A 5,739-nucleotide genomic window follows, 5' to 3' on the forward strand; every position below is an offset into this window, starting at 1 on the left:
CCTCCCCAGAGCCCTGCTCCATTAGGAAAATGCTGGTGGTGTGGATCCACCTTCCAAGGCCCATTCTTCTTCTAGCGTTTGCCCTTCTTCCGTAGCCAGTCAACAGCGGCAGGTGGAGCCTGATGTCAAGTTTCGAGACCTCCTTTGAATCTGAGAGGTGGCAGTCGTTGACTATGTGGGTCATAGTCCTGTCTGGAGCCGCAGGGGCAGTTCGGGTCGTCTCTGGCTCCCCAGCGATGGAACATAGCGGCGCACCGGCCTGGCCTGTTCGATAGCGATGGAGGAGGGCCCGATCATAACGTGCCAGGTCAAAGCCGGGTGGACGCCTGCAGGGGGTCTGTGAGAGGTGTTTGTTCTTGACCTCAGCTGACTGCCAGCTCTGTTTCCAAGAGTCTGGAACAGAGAAGTTCAGCGTAGGCGTAGGGGACCAGATTGGGTGACGAGACCCATGTCCAGCAGAGAAGCAATTACAGAAGCCCAAACTCCCACATTCTGCACCCCTAAAAAGTTTTGGTCCATATTCCCAGAGGGGGAGAAATGGTAGGGGAAGATGACCAGAGGGTTCTGACTTCCAATTCCATCAGGACCTGGAGAGAGAAGAGGGGAAAAAGGAAGGATAGTCAGACATAGTGATTGGTGTAGATATGCCTTAGAGAGGAAGAGAAGGCAGGACCACAGAGAAAAAGGGCAAATTTGTATAAATGCAGATGGATAATTATAGAAATAAGAGCCAAGCCCTATCTGTGACCTTGGGAGAACTGCTGATGTTTCTAGTGGAGGGAGGGGGACACAGAGCTCTGGGGGAGCGGGGCGGTACTCTGCCTGCCATCCATCACACAGTTTCGTGAATCAATATTAAGTCACTAATAAAATTTATATGTCTTTGACAAAAGGTTAATGTCATGGGAGGGGTCATAGAGTTGAGGATGGAGATTTCCTTTAGAGAAGCATCTTCAAACATTTCTCTCAAGGCCCTCTTGCAGGGAAGATTTTCTCAGTGGAGAAGGCAGAGCTTAGATCCCCATGCTTTGGTTTTACTTGACGTTTTCTAGGTAACCTTCCTAACTGACTCTCCCTTTCTCTTTCTCTACCTCCTCTGCAATTTAAAGATGGTGTCTAAGACCATGTGGGCATACTCAGCAGGGGCTCTCATGTGTATACCGAGGAGACATACATGCTACCCACTCCTCTCTCTCTCTCTCTCTCTCTCTCTCTCCCTCCCTTTTTAAAAAAAGACGTTGAGGTTTTATTTATTTATTATTGGATAGAGACCAAGAAATTGAGGGGAGAGGGAGAGAGACATAAAGACACCTGTAGCCCTGCTTCACCACTCATGAAAGGTCCCTGCTGCGGGTAGGGACCCTGGGCTTGAACCTAGGTTCTTGTGCACTGTTCAGTGTGCTCTTAACACACTGCCTGGCCCCCTATTCGTTTCTCTTGACCATTTCTCTTATCTGTTTGATTTGTCCAGGATCTGAAGAACCCACTTTGGGCACAGGAATATTTTTATTTAAAAGTATTTTTTTTTTAAAAATTGTATTTACTTATTAATGAGAAAGACAAGAGGAGAGAGAGAACCAGACATCACTGGTACATGGCACTTGTGCTGCTGGGGATCAAACTCAGGACCTCCTACTTGAGAATCCAGTGCATTATCCACCCCTGGACCACCATGCTGATTTCCTGTGTGCTCCATAATATACCATGACATGAACTGAAGAGATGATTATCCAGGTACATATCCTTAAGCTTTGTCTTTTCAGAGTTTCAGGTCTCGGCATTCCTTCTAAGCAGTGCAGCTGCTTAGAGAAGTAAGTGAGCTGGACTCCCCTGAGGTCCCCTCACAGAGATCTGTCTCTCCATCTGTAGGAGAGCCCTGCCCTGTGCCAGTGTTCCAAGCCCCACTCCCCTCAGGCTGTGGGGGCTCACCTCCATTCTCTGCACACATTCCTTCTCTCTCTCTATTTATTTATTTTTTGCCTCCAGGGTTATTGCTGGGGCTCGGTGCCTGCACTATGAATCCACTGCTCCTGGAGGCCATTTTCCCCATTTTGTTGCCCTTGTTATACTTATTATAGTTATTGTTGTCATAGCTGTTGTTCAGTAGGACAGAGAGAAATGGAGAGAGGAGGGGAAGACAGAGGAGGAGAGAGAGACAGACACCTGCAGACCTGCTTCACCGCCTGTGAAGCGACCCCCCTGCAGGTGGGGAGCCGGGGGCTTGAACCAGGATCCTTACACTGATTTTTGTGCTTTGTGCCACCTGCTCTTAACCCGCTGTGTTACCCCCCGACTCCCTTAAGTTTTTCTTTATTAAATTTATTTATAAAATAAAAAAAAGAAAATATCGACAAAACCATAAGATAAGAGGGGGACAATCCTACACATTTCCCACCACCAGGGTTCCGTATCCCACCCCTCCACTGGAAGCTTCCCTAGTCTTTATCCCAGGGTCATTATGGGGAGCAGAGGTGGGGGGTCTGGCTTCTGTCATTGCTTCTCACTGAACATGGGTGTTGACAGGTGGATCCACACTCCCAGCCTGTCTCTATCTTTCACTATTTTCAAAGGTCATGTCTAGACCTACATGGTGAGCGACTCGGAATTTCTGGTCTTTCCCATGTGTACAGGAGGAACACATATTATTGACACACACCTCTGAACTTTTTCAGCCTGCCTCCCGTTTGCTTGTTTGTCTAGCCTCTAAAGATTCCAGGGGCCGGGTGGTGTCGCACCTGGCTGAACACACATGCTACAATGTGCAAGGACCTGGGTTCAAGCCTCCCGTCCTCATCTGCAGGGGAAACTCTAGATTTCTGGCTGTCTCTATCATGCACATACATGGAGAGAGGAGAGAGGAGAGAGGAGAGAGAGGAGAGAGGAGAGAAGAGAAGGGGGGAGAAGAGGGAAGAGGGGAGAGAGAGGAGAGAAGAGAGAGATTGATTCCAGGGGAATACAGGGCGGTTTCTTATAACCCCAAACCCCACACTTTCCAGGAATCTGTGCCCCCAGGCCCAGCCCTGGGTGTGTCAGAGATCAGAAATTCTGTTGTTGTTTTTTTTTAAATCACTTTACTGGAGTGTTAATGGGTCACAGTAGAAAGTTGACATATGGGTACAATCTCTCATCTCTCTATGACAGGTGCATACAAGACACTTAGCATATGCTAATGCGTCCCCCCCCCCCCGGCTCTCCTTAATGTGTTTCCCTTTTATCAGACTGTTAGATACCCCACATTGTCTGGGGGTAGCTCACTTACACTACCTAGTAGATAAATTTCTCCAGGTAGTCATTACTGCTCTGGCCTTCCCTGCAGTGTGGTGTCCAGCTATTCTGCCAGAGGGTCTGACACATAATGTCACCAGTGCCAGGTGCAGTTACTAATATTCTGCTTGGTCTCCTTCTCCCCAGTCCCAGGAGTGGCTCCTTTGTCTCATGGACAGGAGGGAGTAGACACTTTCTGCTTTGCTTGTTTGGTCGTCTGCCAGCCTGATAATACGCTGGGGCCTTCTGAGAATGATAAGGACAAAGGGAAAAATGACCACAGGGAGTGGGTTTAGAGAAACAGCTTCAACCTCCCTGGGACAGTGCCTACAAGCACAGGCTGCTCTGCTCCAGGAGAAAAAAAATAGTGATACATAAATAAAATCTTCTCCAGCCCTGGTGAATCTGCCTGGGATGATTCCAGTTGCAGTCCCTGCTCTCTAAATTGAGGGTGAGAGTGTTTTGTCTAATGGAAAAAAATGTCTTCCAGGAGCAGCCCCACTGATAACCCTAGAGGCAAAATAAGTAAATAAGTAAGTAGAAAAAGAAATGTAATTCGAGCTGTACTAAGCTTGGCCCCAGTGCTGGTTTAGCATTTCCACCAAGACAGCCGTCATATTTGTACATGTGGAGGGCTGTGCAGTGCTCATGCCGCCTTGTAGCTCTCTCTCCCTCTCTCTGAAGGAGGTCTATGTTGAACCTTTCAGAAAAACCACGGAACCTCTGAGCTTAATAAACACAAGTGGACTGTGTTGAAAATGCAGGAGCCAGAAGTGACATGCCAAGCAGATGATCCAAAATTAACCAAAACCATCCTAGGAGAAACAGAAAAGTTCATTCTTCGTTCTAAAAAGGAAAAAAAAAAATACCAGGCTGTACCTCATTTAACCTCCTCCTCCCCCTGTCGTGAAAGAAAGAACATTAAGCTGGGAATTAGGATATTTCAGTTCTAATCTGAGCTCTGTGATAATTTTTATGGATTTAGCCATCCAATTTAATATTCCCCAATTTCTATTTTTCACTTCTGTAGAATAAATAGCTTGCCATGTCTCAAACTAAAATCTTGAAATGTGTTCATTTTTTTTTCTGCTGTGTTCTTGGCTTCTACAAGTCAGTAGTCATTCATCTTTAATATATACTGAGTCCTTGTTTTAGGTGGAAAAGGACCCAGAATAGTTGCTCTTAGGTACAAACATATCAACCCAGCGCTGTTCAGCGCTCTGGCCTGACAGAAGAATCGCCTGAGTGTGTAGCTTGGGGTTTGGTTTCTACTCAGGCCCCTGTGTGAGTTTCTGTGTTTGCTTGTGTTCCGCTAGTAGGTAAAGAAAATCATTTTTCTTGGAAGTATGTCGACTGGAAAAGAAACACAAAGAGAACGGCTGCAGCTTTTTCTTCCTGAGACAAAGTTTTGCTGGAAGGTGATAAAGAGAGAAGAGATTCTATTGTAGAGAGGCTGGGTGCCAGCAGTGAGGCCACAGAGGCCAGCCCACTGGCGAGGAGGCTTCCTCCCCTCTTCCAGACACTACCGCTGGCCTTTCTCCAGGGGGCTCCAGCCATGAGCAGCAGTGGTGGCAGCTTGTGGGAGGGAACTTCAGCGGCTGTGGACAGCGGTAGGAAGAAACCCAAGTGAGAGAAGCAGGGCTTGGTGGGTCTCTGTGTGAGACTCCCCTTCAGTGACTGTCAGCAATAAGAAGGGGTAAGGTCATGGGCCCTTGGAATAGACATAAAATAGACCACCTAGCTTTTTCCAAAATGGAGACCCCAAATCTCACCTGCTGTATTCTTGCCTTCACGTTCCTGATTATTAAAGTTTGTTCTGCTTTATATCTTATCTCTCTTCTTTTTTTTTTTTTCCAGCCACCAGGTTCCAGATGCTACTGCGACACCAACCAGACTCCCCTGGGCAGATGACCGACCTCACCCATGTGTGTCCTGGAACCCCGTCTCCCCAGAGTTCTGCCCCACTAGGGAAAGAGAGAAACAGGCTAGGGGTGTGGATTGACCTGCTAATACCCATGTCCAGTGGAGAAGCAATGACAGAAGCCAGAACTCCCACCTTCTGCTCCCCATAATGATTCTGGGTCCATGCTCCCAGAGGGATAAAGAACAGGAAAGCTTTGAAGGGAGGAGTTGGGATGCAGAACTCTGGTGGTGGGAACTGTGTGGCATTTTACCTCTCTTATTCTATGGTCTTGTTGATATTTCCATTTTATATATAAAAATAAATAAATAAAAGGAGACGAAGAATCCACTCAAGTCTGTGGGAATAGTGTGGCAAGGACAGCCATCAGGGGGATTTATACTGGGGGCATCGCAAGCGCAGCCTTGTGCACACCCAGCAGCTGGGCCCTGTGCAAAGCTGCCTGCAGAATAGCAGGGCATGGGGAGCAGGTTCTTTGACACCCAGATGCAGTGTTTTTGCTCATCTTGAAAACTTGTTTGACTCTGGGAATCTGGAGATGGAACCTGGAAACC

General features: G+C 47.5%; 1 long non-coding RNA gene across 1 annotated transcript; it reads left to right on the top strand.

The window, feature by feature from the left end:
* The first annotated feature begins 4,853 nt into the window (after positions 1-4,853).
* Positions 4,854-5,378, top strand: LOC132534299 (uncharacterized). The gene is made up of 2 exons (XR_009546022.1): positions 4,854-4,960; positions 5,122-5,378. It is a non-coding gene; the product is annotated as an uncharacterized LOC132534299 (long non-coding RNA).
* Positions 5,379-5,739: the final 361 nt, after the last annotated feature.

Source organism: Erinaceus europaeus, chromosome 18 (genome assembly GCF_950295315.1).
Source record: "Erinaceus europaeus chromosome 18, mEriEur2.1, whole genome shotgun sequence".
Classification (NCBI taxonomy): domain Eukaryota; kingdom Metazoa; phylum Chordata; class Mammalia; order Eulipotyphla; family Erinaceidae; genus Erinaceus; species Erinaceus europaeus.